General features: G+C 41.9%; 1 protein-coding gene across 3 annotated transcripts in view; it reads left to right on the plus strand.

Annotated features, from left to right (window-relative positions):
* Positions 1-9,627: 9,627 nt before the first annotated feature.
* The window catches only part of DGKB (diacylglycerol kinase beta), a 500,939-nt gene continuing 492,473 nt past the window's right edge, over positions 9,628-18,093 (plus strand). For 2 of the 3 annotated variants that reach the window (XM_037890594.2, XM_043541126.1), the window contains exon 1: positions 9,628-10,536. The gene's annotated coding sequence lies outside the window, so the exon portion shown is untranslated. Of the gene's footprint in view, positions 10,537-11,204; positions 11,327-18,093 lie in introns of all 3 variants that reach the window. The other variant, XM_043541125.1, reaches the window with a different exon arrangement.

An 18,093-nucleotide genomic window follows, 5' to 3' on the forward strand; every position in this document is an offset into this window, starting at 1 on the left:
ATACAGACTAACAGGGCTGCTACTCTGAAATCTGTCCCCAGATCTAGTTTACCTGAAAGGAATTTTAGTTTGACCATTTGTATAGTGACCATATTTTTTTCTTAAAACATGGTAGTGTTTATCGAATCAGAGTATTGTCAAACAAAGCAATAGCTTTGTTATATTAATTTAATGATAGAAATTTGTTTTAAATTCCTTGTTTATATGGGAGTCAAACGCATGCTTTTATATCAGTAACAACCCAATGGTTGCAGATTTTTAACACTTCTTTGTACTGTACCTGCACTGTAATATTCAAAGTATATCTAAAGAATTCTTTTAGAATTATTTCATTTAAAGATGAAAAAATAATTCACAACAAATTAATTGGAGAATTTAGATTATGTTTTTCCGGCTTACAGAATATACTGTAGCAGGTCATGATTCCCTCAAATGCAGATATCATTTTTTTCAAATTTCCCCCTCACTTCTGTGGCTTTATCTAAGAACAGTTCCCTATAAATATTTGATAATCAGTATTCAAAATATGTTTTTTAATGTGATTGGTTACAAGTCACATGTTATTGATTTTGTTCACTGATTGATTAACAAACTCTGGAGGATCTGAAGTTGGTTTGTTTTTAATGATCCAGGCAGAAGTAACAGATAAGCAGGATTAGGGACTTTTCTAAAATTTGGGTCATTTTGATCTTACCCAAAAGATCACTTGTTGAATACTGAGGCCGGTGTGATCAGTGCTTTCTCGACAGGAGAGCTCTCTCCTGCTGACAAACAGCAGCTACACTGCATGCCTTTTAGCAGCAAGGCTGTAGCAGCACAGCTGTGTTTCTGAAAGCCTCGTAGTGTAGCCATAGCCTTATTGCCTTTTATATCCCTTTCTAGGTGTAACTCACTTTGTGCCTCAGCCTGCCTGATTTTGTCCCTATGTACATGTGCTATTCTTTTGTACTCCTCCTTAGCAATTTGTCATCTTTCCACATTTTGTAGGATTCCTTTTTGATTTTCAGGTCATTAAAGAGCTCCTGATAGAGTCATACTGGCCTCTTACTATCCTTCCTATCTTTCCTTCGCATAGTTTGCATTTGTGTCTTTAATATTGTCTCCTTGAGAAACTGCCAGCTCTCCTGAATTCCTTTATCCCTTAGATTTTCTTCCTATGGGACCTTACGTACCAGTCCTCCATGTCTGTTAAAGTCTTTTTTTTTTGAGTCCGTTGTTCTTATTCTGCTGCTTTACTCCTTCCTTTCCTTACTCAGTTTATACCACACACTACTTCTGGTGAGAATACTTGACCATACAAGCTTAACATCTACTTTCTGCAAAGTGTTGTGTGAGTCTACCTCAATTGCTTGAAAGTTTGCAGAAAAAGAACACAAAATGTGTGGAAGAATGGCCAAAGTTAAATAGCTTTAAAATGTGATCATATACTTATGAAAGTTTGTTTGTGGCATATGACAAGCTCTAATAAATAGACACTATGGGGCAGACCATTAGCTTGTGTTACTGTCACTTGTCATAGTTCCACTGAAGTCAATGATAGTTTGTATCAGCTGTAGATCTGCCTCTTTAAGCCTGATCATGCTGTCATTGAAGTGATGGCAAGCAGGATTGGACCTATTTGTCCCAAGGGTTCTAAGAGTATCCGTAATTCACCATAATTACAGGTGAATTACATGGTCACAACTTCTCAGTAGTAAAAAAAGGTTTGGGAAAAAGTTTTTAAAAATGCGTATCTGAAGTCCATATTTAAGCACCTAAATAAACAGTCTCAAAAATAATGAGCAACAGGATGCATGAGTCCAACACATGCCTATGACAAGATGTGGTGTACCTCATTCAGTGCAGTAAATGCCCCAATAGCAACTATGTGGGTGATACCAGACAATCGCTATACCAGGGGTTCTCAAACTGGGGGTTGGGATCCCTCAGGGGGTCGTGAGGCTATTACATGTGGGGGTCGCGAGCTGTCAGTCTCCACCCCAAACCCTGCTTTGCCTCCAGCATTTATAATAGTGTTAAATATATGAAAAAGTGTTTTTAATTCATAAGGAGGGTTGCACTCAGAGGCTTGTTATGTGAAAGGGGTCACCAGTACAATAGTTTGAGAACCACGGCACTATGCTATCAAATGAACTCACATAGGAATATGATAAAAGACAAAAACACCATATTACCTGTGGGTAAACACATTTCACAAATCGATCACTATCTACCCTTTCAGTCCTCATCCTCAAAGAAAACCAGCATAACACTTTCAAAAGATGACCCTGGGAGCTTAAAGTCATAACTTTGCTAGACACTGAGGGCTAGTCTACTCTGGCAGCACTACAGCGCTGCCATGGCAGCGCTTTAACGTGCCTTGTGCAGTCGCGGTGCAGCGCTGGGAGAGAGCTCTCTCAGGGCTCTAAAAAAACCACCTCAACGGAGGGGCACACCTCCCAGCGCTCGGGCACTGTTTACACTGGCGCTTTACAGTGCTGCAACTTGCTGCGCTCAGGGAGGTGTTTTTTCACACCCCCGAGCGAGAAAGTTGCAGCGCTGTTAATTGCCAGTGTAGACAAGCCATAAAAATCGTGTGCTTAATAGAGACACTGGATTTATGGTTTATTACAATAATCTGCAACCCACTAATGCCCTCCCTTCTTTTCCTCCCTATGACTGGATAGGTGTTAACAGGCCACTTAACACACATTTCAAGGGCCATTCAAGGTGATATACCTTGCAATGCTGGCAAAAAAAAGTGCCATGGGAACACCTGTTCTCACTTTCAGGTGACATTGTAAATAATAAGTGGGCAGCATTATCTCTCGTAAATGTAAACAAACTTGTTTTTCTGAAAAAAGAAAAGGCACCTTGTGGCACCGTAGAGACTAAGAAATTTATTTGAACATAAGCTTTCATGAGCTACAGCTCTGGCTGAACAAGAAATAGGACTGAGTGGACTTGCAGGTGCTAAAGGTTTACACTGTTTTGTTTTTGAGTGCAGTTATACAAGAAAAAAATGTACATTTCTAAGTTGCACTTTCATGATAAAGAGATTTCACTACAGTACTGTATAAGGTGAAATGAAAAATACTATTTATTTTATCTTTTTACAGTGCAAATATTTGTAATCAAAATAATAATATAATGTGAGCACTTTGTATTCTGTGTTGTAATTGAAATCATATTTGAAAATGTAGAAAAATGTCCAAAAATATTTAGTACATTTCAGTTGGTATTCTATTGTTTAACAGTGCGATTAATCACAATTTTCTATTCGTGATTACGCTTTTTGAGTTAATCGCGAGTTAACCTTGATTAATCGACAGCCCTAAAAAAAAAAAAAAAATCCAATATTGAGTTAAAATGATCAGTGATGAAGAATCCACCACAATCCTCAGTAATTTGCCCCAGTGGTTAATTACTCTCACTGTTTAAAATTTATGCCTTATTTCCAGTCAAATTTGTCTATCTTCAACTTCCAACCATTAGATCTTGTTAGCAGAGAAAGATATATTTATTAAATATTTGTTCCCTCTGTAGTTAACTGAATCAAGTCACCCCTTAACCTTCTTTTTGTTAAACTCAAGGAGCTCAATCTGTATAGTTTATCTATATAAGGCATCTTTTCTAATCCTTTAATCATTCTTGTGGCTCTTCTCTCAACCCTCTTCAATTTATCAACATACTTCTTGAATTGTGGGCACCAAAACTGGACATGGTATTCCAGCAGCACGTGCACCAGTGCCAAATACAGAGGTAAAATAACCTCTCTACTCCTACTTCAAAGTCCCCATTTACACATCCAAGGACTGGATTTGCCTTTTTGGCCACAGCATCACACTGGAAACTGATGTTCAGGTGATAACCAGAAATGATCCCCAAATCTTTTTCAGAGTCACTGCTTCCCAGGATAGTTTCCCATCATGTAAGTATGGCCTACATTCTTTGTTCCTAGATGCATACATTTACAGTGTCATATTAAAACACATAGTGTTTGTTTGCATGCAGCTTACCAGGCGATCCAGATATTTGTGACCTCTCCAAACATTATCAGTGATGACTTTGTTTTGTTCCACAACATTAATAAAAATATTAAATAATGTAGGGCCAAGAACCCATCCATCTGGGACTCTACTAGAAACAAACCCACTGATGATTTCCTGTTTACAATTACATTTTGAGACCTATCAGTTAGCCATCTTTTAATCCATTTAATTGTGTGCCATGTTAATTTTATATCTTTCTAATTTTTTTCAACTCAAAACATCATGTGATACCAAGTCAAATGTCTCTCAGAAGTCTAAGTATATTACATGAAGACTATTATCTTTATCAACCAAACCTGTAATCTCATCAAAAATATGAAGTTGTTTTGACAGGATCTATTTTCCATAAACCATTGTTGATTTGCCTTAATTACATTACCCTCCTTTAGTTGTTTATTAATCAAGTCCCATATCAGCGGTGTCATTATCTTGCCTGGGACCAACAGCAGGCTGACAGGCCTATAATTACCTGGGTCATCCTGTTTATCCTTTTAAAAAATTGGCACATTAGCTTTCTTTCTTCTGGACCCTCCCCATTCCTCCAAGACTTACTGAAAATCAGCATTAATGAGCTCCTCAGAGCCAGTTCTTTACAAAGACTTGGATGCAAGTTATCTGGACCTGGTGATTTAAAAATGTCTGACTTTAGTAGCTTCTGGTTAATATCCTCCAGAGATACTAGTGGAATGGAAAGAAGGTTATCATCACCATATGATGGGACTCTGTTCTCTGTTTTTCCCCAAAATACAGAACAAAAATATTTATTGAACACTTCTGCCTTATCTGCATCATTATTAATAGTTCTACCTTTCCCATCTAGTAATGGACAAATACCATTGTTAGGACTCTTTTTGTTCCTAATAACTTAAGCAGCTCCTGCTTACTGTTCTTAACTCTGCTGGCCATGGATTTCTCTTTTTCATCAATTTTCTATAGTTCCTAGCCTCTGATTGATATTCATTACTATTAACTTCTCCTTTGTTCCATTTGTTATATATATTATTTTTTATAGCTGCCTTTACTTTCCCTCTAAACCAGGTCAATCATTTAACCAAGACAGCCTTCTTCTTTGATTGCAGGATTGTGACTTTGGGCATCTAGTAAAGTTTTCTTAATCAATTCCCAATGATCATTCACATTTTTCTGATTAAATTCTTTCACCCAGCTCATATGGCTCATAATTGTTTTCAGTTTTGTGAAATTGACCATTTTAAAGCACCAAATATATATATATTATTGGTCTGGACTTTGTTTGCACATTATAAACGTGATCAAGTCATGATCATTTGGACCTAAGCTTCCATTAGTTTTTTTTAAAATTGGATTCCCTTCATCCATGTCCATACCATCTCAGCTTCCTCATGCAATTTATGTATAATACCACAGACCCCGGTGTGACATGGTGGACTAGGCCCAGAGGTCCCTGCCACACCCATCTCAGGAAAGGAGCAGTGGAATTAAATCCTCCAGGTGGCCTAGAGAGACTGCATAGGAAGCAGCCAATCAGGGGAGGCTGCCAAAGGCTTGCTAGTCAGAGGGTTGCAGGCTAGAATAAAAGGAGCTGCAGTGCTGACCGGAGTCAGTTGCTGCTTGGAGCCTGAGGAGTGAAGACAGGTGCTCCTAGTGGGTGGAAGGACTACAGCACCTTGGACAGCTCAGTGTTGGCAGGGACCAGAGGAGTGAGAGAATGCTCCTGGCTGGCTGCTGAACTTGAACACAGAAGAGTCCTGAGGTAAGGGTGAAGGTGGGGACTGCAGGGAAGTGGCCCAGGGGGCTGAAAGCAGTTTCATTAAAAGGACACAGTGGCATGTGACTGTTATTCTTAGGGTCCCTGGGCTGGGACCCAGTAGTGGGCAGGCCCAGATCACCCCCATAGGCCACTGGAAAAGTGGCCTACATTTGGACAGTGATAAACCCCCAGAAGGGGATCTGAATTACTTAGTGGCCTAGCTGGAGAGCTAGGGCCAGAAGGGCCCAGAGAGGGGGAAATCATTGCCTCCAGGGAGGAACCCCAGGGGGTATGGCCCGATACCAGAGCTGGAACTGTTAAAGACTGCAGACACATCTGACCAGAAGGGGTACTCGTGAGAGGTAGGTGCCATACTGTTACACCTGGTCTGACTTCTGATGACATCATTCTGCTTGTGGTTCACAAAGTCACTGTTCTCATTGCCCACAAACTTCTCATTTTATGGCTTCAGGTCTTAAGTACCTCTTTGGTTGTCCATGTTTCTGATCCTTACAGAAGAGCTTGTTTTACCAGAGTTTTGTATAGTTGTCCCTTAAGTAGTCTAGGTGTCTGTTTATCATAAACCACCCCGGCGCTCATCAGCCTTGCTTGCAGTTCTCTGTCAATTTTCACCATTTGCTGCTAACCAGCCTGCAAGATACTTAAACACAGAAATCTGATTTAGATGTTGGCCCTCATATTGATATTCATCTGTCTTGGTTCTGCCCCAAACACTTCAGTCTTTTCTTTCCTCATTGTGAGACCATAGTTTGTTAGTTCCTTGTTCTAGGCATCCATCGACAGGACCAAATCGTCCTCACTATGGGTCATTAGTAATATCATATGCATAGATCAATTTCATACCTCCTGTCATTTGGATTTGCTAATTTATCAAGCCCATCACAATTATGAGTATTGGGCTAAGTGCTGGTGCCTGGTGGAGCCCAATCTTCGTCTCAAAAACCTCTGTGATGCCAAAGGGCATCCACACTTTTTTTTGTCATGGAACCATCATACATCTGGACAAGATCCTCTGGTACCCTATACAATAGTAGCAGAGGAATGAGCAGTCACCTAGGTACTTTGTCAAATGCTTTTTCCAAATTGAGGAAAGCCCAACTGTGCTCGATGTTTCCTTCTGGCTTCTTATCCACCAACTATCTAGCACTGACCGTATGATCTGTTATCCTTTTTTCCTTTTCTAAAACCAAACTGCTTCTTTCCTAGAATGGGCTCTGCTATTCGTTCAGTGAATGTGGCTATAATACTCTACAATAGTTTCATGCAGTGGGACAACACTTAATTTCTTAGTGCTTTGAACAGTCGTGTGTTACTGTAGTGGTCCCCCGGTCTCAGGTTTGGAGGGAGGCCACTCTGTCTCGCTGCGTCAGGCAACAAACAGTCAATTAGCAGTCAATGGCTCTGGCCCTCTGAGCAGGGCAGAGCAGTAAGCAGTCTCTAGCCCAAGACTCTGGGCCAGAGGAGGTGGCAATCAGGATCTGGGATCTGGCCCTCTGGGCTGGGCAGAGCAGGGAGCCTAAGCCTCCTTGCTAAGGCAGCAAACAAACACGGTCTGGGTCTCCACGGCCTTCTGGCTGGGACAAGCCAAAAACACAGCACAGACCTTCCGGCCATGGGGAGTTTGCCGCCACCCTAGGGGATGGGATTGGTGGTAGGGGGACCCGGTCCAAGCCCAGGGCCCTAACAGTATTGGATGGTTCCACCACTGGGTCAGTGGGTATCCCACCAAAACACACTGTTTCACTCTCCGGCAGCAAAACCAAACTAAAATCTGGTTTCTCTGAGCTACTTCCTACCACAGCCCGGGTGTAGGGCTCCCTAGTCCAATGGTCCTCAGTCTCCTTGGGGTACATGGCTGACGACAGTACTGGCACGTCTTCTCCATGGTCAGTCTCCTGGGGGCTAGGCACTGCACAATGCAGTTTTGGCTCTGGCGTTCTGCAGCAGGCTGAAGATGTCTGGTTCTAGCCCAAATGAGCTGCATGGCCTGTCTTTTATACTTCCTGCTATGTCCAGGGGGAGAGTAGTGGCCTCACACTCTCAGGTTTGGAGGAAGGCCAATCTGTCTTGCTACAGTTACCCTTTTGTTTGTATATTGGTACCAGTGTGGATTCTCTCTTTTCCCTTGTGATTTTTCTTCTAGTTACAAACTGCATGAACCAGCATGTGCCAACCTCTGTCAAGGCTTCGATCACTTCTGCCATGATTTTGACTCGGACCTGCTGCTTTTCCAAATGCCATCTTCAGCAGTGCAGCCTTGATGCTCCCTCAGGTCATTGACATCTATAATGATCAATTCACAGCCTATCAAGGGTTTTCCATTAAGTAGATCCACATAATATTTGTTAGTTGCATACTGTCTTCTGTCACAAGCAGTCTGCCCCTGCATCTTTTGTGAATGGTGTGTTCACTCTGTCTTCCTTTGTTTTGTTTCTTGTCTGCATGATTGCATACATTTTCTTTTTGAGAAGTTTGAAGGCAATTGTTCAACTCATACGGCTTGTCTAAAGCTAGGTTTCTTGCCTTTCTGTTGGTTTATGTCAGGGCCAAATTCCATTTTTGAGTGAGAAAAATCTCCTTGAAATAGTGTATTAAAAAGGAAAATCAATGTCTTGAATATAGAAGAGGTGACAGAGACTAGCAGTGTACTTGAGGTAAATTGTTGTATGGACATAGGAAACGTCTGCTTTCAGTTTTTGCCACCTTTTATCTGCATCACTGGCTGCAGTTGAAAAGTTAGTCTGACTGAGACTGTCACCAGGAAATGCTTCTCCAAATTCATTGAGCCCCCCCCCCCCCCCCCCCCGCCAGTTTTGTGTGTGTGGTGGGGGTGCTCTGGCATGTTGGAAATAGTTGCTTACATCAGCCTGATCTTATCATGCTCAGAATGAGTTGTGCGAGTTACTTCACATGGGAGAACAGGGTATTAGCACCACTCAGAGGTCTCTCAACACCTTTTCAGATCAAGTCCTTTAATCCAGGTCTAGCTCTTGTTATGGAAAGACTCTCATTAACTTCAGTGTGAGATCTAACCCTAATCTATTTCCTGTCCTTTAGGCATTGGTTCTGAGGAGGGGGGAGAGATGTTTTAATAATAAACTATGCTCTGGGATTAACGAAGAGACACTTTCTGTACAGCTTCTATTTCACTAAGGGAGGTAGGGGTGTGTGTTGTGGGAAATAAGGATGTCCGAAGGTGAAGTAGGTAGAAAAGGAAGAAGGCCGCTGGTTGTGGGGATGACAAGACTGGCCTTTAAGTCTAATTTTTGCTCTGAAAAGTGTTCCACTGTCTCTCTCAAAATTTATTCACAAATTCTTCTAAACTCCTTACTGCTGTCTACCACTCCATAAATAAATACCCCCTTAGGTGCTGACTTGAGACCCATGGCTAGGGAAGGAAGTGGGGGAACAGATGGGGCAGTGCATGGCAGAACTTTATTGGAGGAAGCTTCATGAAGGTATCTACATCCCACGGGCAAGGTAAGGGCAAGGTAGGTCAGGCTGAGACCGGGGGGGTCTTGTGGCAGGAGAACGTGCGTTGGTGACTGAGCTGGTCCTGAGGCACTGGGCACAGGTGCCATGTTCGGTGTGGCTGCAGGCAAGTAGCCAGAGCCTGGAGCGAGCAGAAAGCCTGAGGTCCCAGCGTAGGGGAAGGGAGCGACACCCTGACACACACACACACACACGCTGGAAGAGGTAGCCAAACAGACGCTTGCCACCTTTGACAGACACACGGCCAGTGCCCAGTGAGCTCACGGTGGCTGACACAGTTTGCTCGTTTGCACGCACGCGCTGCCCGACATAGCTGGTGCCCCCGGCAGCCAACGCCCGGGGCTGCACGCAGACGCAGGGCGCCAGCCCACGCGCGGAGCCCCACTGAGATGCCTGGCGAGAGGCGCCGACACCCGCGCACCCCCGTGCGCCGCAGCAGTCCGCAGCCTCTACCTAGGGGAGCCCGGCACGGGGCTGACTGCCGCCGCCCCCGGCTGGAGCAAAGCGACAGCCCCCGGCGGAAAGAATCGGTGAAGTTTAGGTGAGTGCTGCCCATGCCGCGGCAGCCGCTCCTCTCACCTGGGGGAGGGGACTGAGCAGCTGCGGCCGCCTCCTCACGAGCAGCAGCAGCAGCAGCAGCGGTGTTGTGCGGAGTCCTTCCCGCATCTCCTCCTGAGGAGACCCAGCAGCCGGAGACGCCGGGGCCGGGGCCCGCCCGCCCGCACAGGTCAGCCCCCCAGCCTCCGCACACCGAGCGCGCACCGCCAGCCCAGGCGCAGCCCCGGAGGAGAAACGCCGCTGCCGGCCAACAGGTACCGCCGCTTTGCTGGTGGCGGGCTGGCTCTGAGCAATCCCTGGGCTTTATTGGGCGCTTCTGGGTGAGACCCTCCCCCCTACCAAAGGGGGTGGGAGTTTTGCTGGTACAAAGCCCGCATACAATGCACGGCAGGGCTTGGGGTTGCCTGTTCCCGGGACAAGAGCAGCGCAGTGAAGGTGCGCGGTTAACTGGAGAGGTGGGTCCATCTTCTGCCGGGGCTGGGAGAGAAGCTGCGGTTAGCAGTTGTTCTGGAGGCCGGTGTTGTGCTGTTTCAGTGGGGAGCAAGGTTAGGGGCTCTGCTGCCGCAGCCTGTGAGAGAGGTGGCGGTGGCAGAGACTGTGTATTTGCAATGATCTGGATAGACGATCAGCTGCTGCTACTCTTTGGTGTGCTGATCCCTCTCTCTCTCCAGAGGTGCACGTTTGCCCGTTCTGCATCGCACTGCAGTAAGTTAGCAAACCACCGGGTGCTTAGATTGATTGATTGCAGTCTTGAAAGCTTAGTTGAGGGGAATATGTGCGTGTATACATGGGAGGGGTTAGGGAGAAAGTTGTAGCAGCCATGAGTGCATTGGATGTTTCATGATTCATTAATCTTCAGTTAGTTCCTACTTAATGTCAGGTCCATTTGTCTCGCTGACCTATATCGTTTTGTTCATGCCACAGTAAATGTCATGTTGCCTGTTGGCTTTTCATCAATTGTTTGATTCAATAAACTTGGCCTCTTAAGCATTCAGTGTGACTAATAGAGTAGTGAGTGGATGAAACAAAACATGCAACTGGAAACTTGAACTGCCAAGGCCCATCTCCTGAAACTTTCTGTTGAGGTGGCAGCCTGTGTGTCTAAATGGCTTTCCAAGAAGGAATTCAAAAATATTGCAATGTTGTATTTGCCTAAAATTTCAGATGTCTGAGGCCAACTTATTTACAGTTCGTTCATGTTTTACAAAGTCCAGTTGTGCTTTGATTCATTTTGTTGTATGAAAGAAATGTGAAGTTTTTTTTTAAATGTCAGAAGTGTTCACATTAAATTTCTGATAAGTGCACCTTTTTTGAGGTGGATTAGGGATTTCCTCAGAACATTACATCATGAATATTCTTCCTCTTCCAAACAGACAGTCTTTGAGTTCCTCTGGTAATTCTCATGGAGACTGTTTTATAGAGGAAAACCAATGACCTTTTGCAATATTGGAAGAAAGGAGACGTTTTAGTCATCTTTAAAAAACAATTTTAACAGGTTAGTATAGCTTCCAAAAGTCAACATTGTAAAAATATGTCAGCAAAAAGAAAAGGCATGGCAACAGAATGAAAAGAGGTAGCAATATTTCCACAAGTGAGGAGGGAGGCAGACGAGGGCTGGGATGGGAGAAGCCATAACTCAAAACCCAGCTTTTTTTAAAAGAAATGCCACACTCCTGTTGAGCTTTAATAACCTGTTTTTTTCCCCCCTCCCTGTTTTCTTTTTTAGATGGATTTTTTTTTCATATGCAAAAACCACACGATCACCATTGTCTCTGAAAATTCTAGGAAGTGCTGTAGGTTCACCAAGGAGTGCCTTAGACCTATGTGAAAAATATGCCGGGACCCCTCACAGGCTTTGCAGATTAAATGAGTGTGTGTGTGTGTGTGTATGCGAGAGAGAGAGAGAGAAATGACAATCCAGAAATACTGCATCGTGTGTTAAAAGGATAGGATGTACAGAATGACAGCAGCTTCTAAGAAATAGCTGACATCCAGAAGCAGAATCTCTTACAGGGTTGTCATGATGCCTCATGCTCATTTGTGGGGGAGGAACAACAGGGACATGCAAAATAATAGCTGTTTATCAGGAAATGAAAGTCCTCAAACAATGCTTTATTAGGGGACTAAAATGGAGAGGGGGTAAACTCCCCTCCCCTCCCCCTCAAGTTTTAATTATTTTGGGCCAAGATCTAGTAACCCTTTTGGAATTAGTAGGATTGCATGCATCTAACAGAATACAGATTCTTTTATTTGTCTGGGAGGAGGAAATACGTGCAGGATGCTACTTGCAGAGGCTGTTTCATAAGCTAATAGAATATGGTATTTGCAGTGTTGTTGTAGCTGTGTTGGCCCCAGGATGTTTGAGAGAACTGGTGGTGAAGTAATGTTGGGTCAGTATTAATACCTAGATGGATAGATAAATTGCTTTTTAAGAGTTTGAACAATCTGAGTAGCAAAGCTATTACAGATTAAAGTAAATTGTGTGGTTTTACTATGTACAAGGATTTTTGTACCACCACTCCTAGGAGGCAAAATGTCATCCATGTGGTGCCTTTTTAGGATGCAGGTGGACACTCTTGACAATTGCTGAGATTACTAGAGGAGGAATGAATAGAATAGTGAAACAGCTGTAGGGGTCGCTAAGGTGCCACAAGTACTCCTTTTCTTTTGGCTGCAGGAGAGCTGCAAGAGCAGCATGTGGACAAAGCAGGAAGTAGATTTGATTGATGTCTTTACAAACAAATTTATAATAGGCTGACTAAGCCTATGGTAGTAAGACAGCATTGTTAAAGATTGTAAAGACAGTCAGCTCTGTGACAGAACTGGATTTCTGCTTTCCGTGCTTGCTTACATTGTAGCATCTCTAAATGCTTTTGAATTTCCCTTTTAAAACAAACTATACTTTTGCAGTCGAGTTATTTGAAATAAAAAAAACTAGAGGGAAGCTTGTTTGAATGTTAGTATAACATTCATTTCCTCTTTGAATTCACATGACCTTTATAGTGCATTGGTGTGTGAAATATACATTCTCACCACACATAATTTTAACAGGTCTGTTTTTAGCAGGCATTATTTCTGTCATTTTCTCTGTTTTTATAATTAAATTTGTCACACACAACATATTTTATAATGAAAGCTACGCACATATTGTAACTCCGTATCCTTTGTCATTCCTTGGTCTGCTGTGTCTACTCTATGGCCAGTTGTTCCCCACTGTTTCCACAAGTGGAAGAGAGCAAGCAGGATAAGATATGTATAGGGAGAGGAGAGGGATGTGGTATGTATGGACAGTTCTTGCTCAGTGACATGCTGTCCAGAAGCATAGGAAACTCAGACAAGTTCCACAGGTGGGGACGGGATGGAATTCAGACCTGTTCCCTCACTGATATGCCATCCCCCTGAAGGGCAGTGTGGAGGGTGACAACATTTGAGGGACATGGTAGGAATATGGCTCCTTGGTGGACAGGAGGCAGTTCAGAGGCACAGACCTCTGGTGGTCTCTTGAGATCGATTGGTTGTAGAGTCAAACCCCTTCTCTGTTCCACTAAACTCTGCTCCCATTCTCAGTGGGGATAATCACTATCTCCTTTCTTCAAAAAGAAAAGCAGCAATGGAACTGATTCTCTTCAGCCTTGTGAAAAAAAGGTGGACCTGTGCAAAGTAGTCTAAAGTGCTACCTAGTCATAATGCCAGCAATTTATATATACATTGTACTTTTAGTAGTAAATTACTACACAAGATGAAAGGCAGTGGAGAAAAATTGTAGTCCTTTTTGCAGGAAAATCACAATTGTAGGATGGCTTGGTTCTTTAGTTGTAAGCTCTTTAGGATTGGGAACTTTCTTCTATTTGTTGTAATGCTCAAGGAATACCTGTGGTGGTATATATTATAATTATTTATTAATAACCTGGAGTTTTCTCATTATAATTCTCTACACACCATCAAAAAAATTCTTTGTAGTAATATAGCTCTTCAGCGCAGTAATTTTTCTATACAATGGTTGGCATGGTATGATAGCTTTCTACCTGGACAAACCAATTAATAATGCTGTTAAAAAGTTAAAGTGACTTTTTTAAAGTTATTTTTCATGTGTTCTCACTTGTATACTCTGACAGGGTGAAAAAGCCACTCAGAAAACTCATATATTGGGCATTGAAACTGTTCTTGCTAGTTTGTCTAATTTTACCTATTTTTTTAACACCATTGCTAATGGTTTAATTATGCAGTGATGAAAATAAATGATTTGTTGAAGATAAATGATTTAACATAATACTATCAGCCAGGCTTGCTGAATACACTGTCTGCTCATTTTTAAAGGAATATATGCAGTGTACATGCTTTTTAAAATCCATATTTTAATAGTTCCAAATCATCAAATAAAACAGCTTTATACAATCTAAAACAAACATTTTCCTCCTTTAATTATTTTTTTGCCTTTACATGAAGATAATGGAGGCTTTGTCTGAGTAATGCTTGTAATATTGGGCCTGAGGGATATGTTTTTTCTTTAGTTACTTTGACACACATTTGAAATTTTAACGAATGTAAGCACTTTGTGGTTGCTTAATTATTCTGTGACTGACCCATTAGTAGCAGTTTGGGATACAAGTAAACAACTTGTGACACCATTGCGCTGTCCTAAACTTTTTGGGGAAAAAAGAGAGAATTTACAAACATATCTGTCACTTTAGTGTTACTAATTAGAGTTCTAGTTGATGTAATTCAGTAACTTCCTCCACCCCACATAAATGTTCTCCTGTTTTAAATAGTGTTTCTATTATTTAATAAACTATACTTTTTTGAAAAATGACATCTAGGTAAACTTTTTTGTGTCTAAAACATTTTTGTGCCACAAATATCAGTTTCTGAGTGTTTCTCAGTGTTTCTCAGTGTTTCTCAGTTTCTCAGTATGATCCTTTTGAATTTCATGCAACTTCATAGGGAGCAGAAATGACATTTTCTGCATATAATAGCAGAGGGATTTTCTGTCCTTCTCCTCTCCCCAGTTATTTTCAAATTTTATAAAAATGTTTTTCTTGAAGCTTTTCAGCTTCATTTGAGGATTTTTTTGACAATATTTTTTCTTTTTGTAGTAATAGTTTTTGTGTGTTTAATAGAAAGTTCTGCAGAAGCTGTATGAATATTGTCAGGTGGTTGTTGTCAAAATTGTTAAGAGTTTTTGGTATCTATATTTTATTCCACCTGACAATTTTTGGCAAAAATAAGACTATAAATTAGACTTGAAAGAAAAAAAAATTACTGATCTATTTAAGCACAAAAGAGTTTGTGCCTCATTTTGATCGGAGTTTCCAAAAGCTCAAATTCCCATCTTAATCATTTTCTCCTCTTTCTGTACTGAAAAGGTATGATGATGCAGATACACTGTAAAATAATTACAGGAGAACCTCAGAGTTATGAACACCTTGGGAATGAAGGTTGTTTGTAATTCTGAACCAAACGTTATGGTGGTTGTTTCAAAATTTTACAACTGAACATTACCTTAATACAGCTTTGAAACTTTACTATGCAGAAGAAAAATGCTGCTTTCCCTTTATTTATTTTTTTAGTAGTTTACGTTTAACACAGCACTGTACTGTATTTGCTCTTTTTTTGGTCTATGATGCTGTTTGATTGTGTGCTTCTGGTTCCAAATGAGGTGTGTGGTTGACTGGGCAGTTCATAACTCTGATGTTCTACTGTAAGCTTGTAATGTTGGCTATAAAAGTAGTCAGACTGAAATATATGCAGGTTTCTTGCAGATTAGGCTGGAAGCTTTGTGTATATACTAAAAAATTGGATTTCATAATTACGAAATCTCCATGAAACAGACAGAAGGGGAAATTGACTTGAAGTTAGTGGACTAGTTTCATGATACATGGGCAATGCTGGCACTTATTGTCATGTAGATCATTTAGTCCAAGGGTTTTCGAACTGGGGGTCAGGACCCCTCAGGGGGTTGCGAGCTGCCAGCCTCCACCTCAAATCCCCCTTCACCTCCAGCATTTATAATGGTGTTAAATATATAAAAAAGTGTTTTTAATTTATAAGGGGGGTCGCACTCAGAGGCTTGCTATGTGAAAGGGGCCATCAGTACAAAAGTTTGAGAACCACTGATTTAGTCAGAGCCCATGTTCATTTGTCCCACTAATGAGCAGTTATGTGTATGAGTAGACTCACTGGATGTAATCATGGCCCCATTGAAAACATTGTGAGTTTTACTATTGTCTTTAATGGGACTACTTGTGTGATCAACAGTTAATCAATGTGAATAAGGGGTTCACAGTCTGGCTTTTAAAGAGGGACTAGTACAACATGAGTAGGAGGCAAAAAAAAAATAATCAGTGCATGAGTCCAAAGCAATTCCCCCCCAAAGTATATATCATGCTTTCTGCATCACACACTGTGGGCCACCCACCATGAAAACCTGCTCCACTTCCCAGTTATTTCTCTTGTGTGAGTTTATGAAGTATTCCGTTGCAATGGTGATTTATACAGGGAACAGAATGTGAAGGAAGTTTAGCAGGATTGTGCAATCCTGATCATGTCATATAGTCTTTACCATCTAAATAATTTAATGCCAAAGGAAACTGACCAATGCAAGTCATTTTCCCTCTACCACAAATGTATAAGCCTTTAGGTGTTCAAGAGTTGTCTTGTGAAATTGGCAAGAGTCTCCAGGACTTTTCATCTTCAGCTCTTCAAGGCTCAAAATGGGCTTCAGGGATCCATTATGGGGAGGCATCCCTGGGGAAGAGTAGAGTCAAGAGGCACAGAATGCGGGAATCAGGTTGGCTAGTGGCTGTCTCTAGTTGACCTCTGCTGCTGCTTGTGTTTGTATTATAGCAGTGATTTGAGGTATCCCATAACATATACAAAGGCCTCAATCCTGTGTGCATGTGAGTAACCATATTGAACACTAAAGGACTACTCAGATAAGTAAGGTTTTGCGTGTGCTTATGTGCTTGCAGGATGGGGGCCATAGCATGATAGTGAGCTAATTTCAAACACTAGGGACAGGAAATGGCAGGAGAGCAATACCTGTGGCAAGCCATGCACTGAGGCAGCTCAGCCCTCCAAAGAATCACAACAAGATGGTGGCAGTCTTTCCAGGACCTTTCTGTGAAAGGAGAAAAGTCTGTTTCCATACCTCTGGGACCTAAAAGTGGTGGCCGTGAGTTAGCACAACAAGAGTATAACATTCTAGGTTGCAATCCAGACCAATGAAGGGTTGTGTGCAACCTTGGGTGCCTTACAATACATTACTGCTGTAGGTCCCAACCTGGGCCCCTCATAAACAGCCAAACAGAATGCAGGTCACACCCTGAGTGTCTTTTGTATAGCTGCAACCTGCTAGCACACTCCAGTCACACTTCCGCTAGCCTTGGTTACCAGTTGCAGCGTGATCCCAACACACTCCCAGCCCTGGATTTTCCTCAGAAAACGTGTTCTGCACTGTACATGTCCTCTTCTGTACAGTGATATCGGAGGTTCATTGCTCCTGTAAGGTGTCAGTGTACAACAGTTTGCTACTTTATTTGGAGTTACCAAACAATTCAGTTTAAACACAATACTGAATTAGTTTTGATTAAAGTTTACTTAACTACAAGCAATAGGTTTTAAGTAATACAAGTGTAAGGCATTAAAATCAGAAATGGTTACAAGAGAAATAAAGAGTAAAGGCATTTAACTTAACAAACTAGACTTGGTTCAAGGTAAAATCCTTACTACATGTTCCCAGCAACAGAACTGACCAAATTCTCAAGTCAGAGCCCCTCCCAAAGTCCAACTCTCTGTTTTCGTTGTAAGGTGAAAGAGAGAAAACCTGAGATGTTTTTGCTCCTCCCTTTTATGGTTCAGTTACTCTTTGAAATGCATTTTCCTGAGGGTGACTCCTATATAAAGATCCTTCCAGCTGTGAGGATGAAGCCCTGGGGTCTCATGATGAGAGGTTCCATGTTATTGTTTGTTAAAATGCAAATTGATCTGTTCCTGCCCCTCTCTGCTGCCAAAGAATGGCCACTTGACCAATGACTGCCAACCAACTTTGATGACCCATGGCTAGAAGTGTCAGTTTATCTTCTGTCTTTGAGAAACTGGTTAACCCATTCCCCAAACTTGTCTCTTAAACACATTTTAGTCATAACTTCAGTTTATGATCATAACTTTACATACATTGCTGCTATGTGCATTTCACCATGATATTAATGACCAGTGAGTTATTAGTTTTCAAATGATACCTCACAAGGCATATTATGTACAAAG

The sequence above is a fragment of the Chelonia mydas genome, chromosome 2 (genome assembly GCF_015237465.2).
Source record: "Chelonia mydas isolate rCheMyd1 chromosome 2, rCheMyd1.pri.v2, whole genome shotgun sequence".
Lineage (NCBI taxonomy): Eukaryota > Metazoa > Chordata > Testudines > Cheloniidae > Chelonia > Chelonia mydas.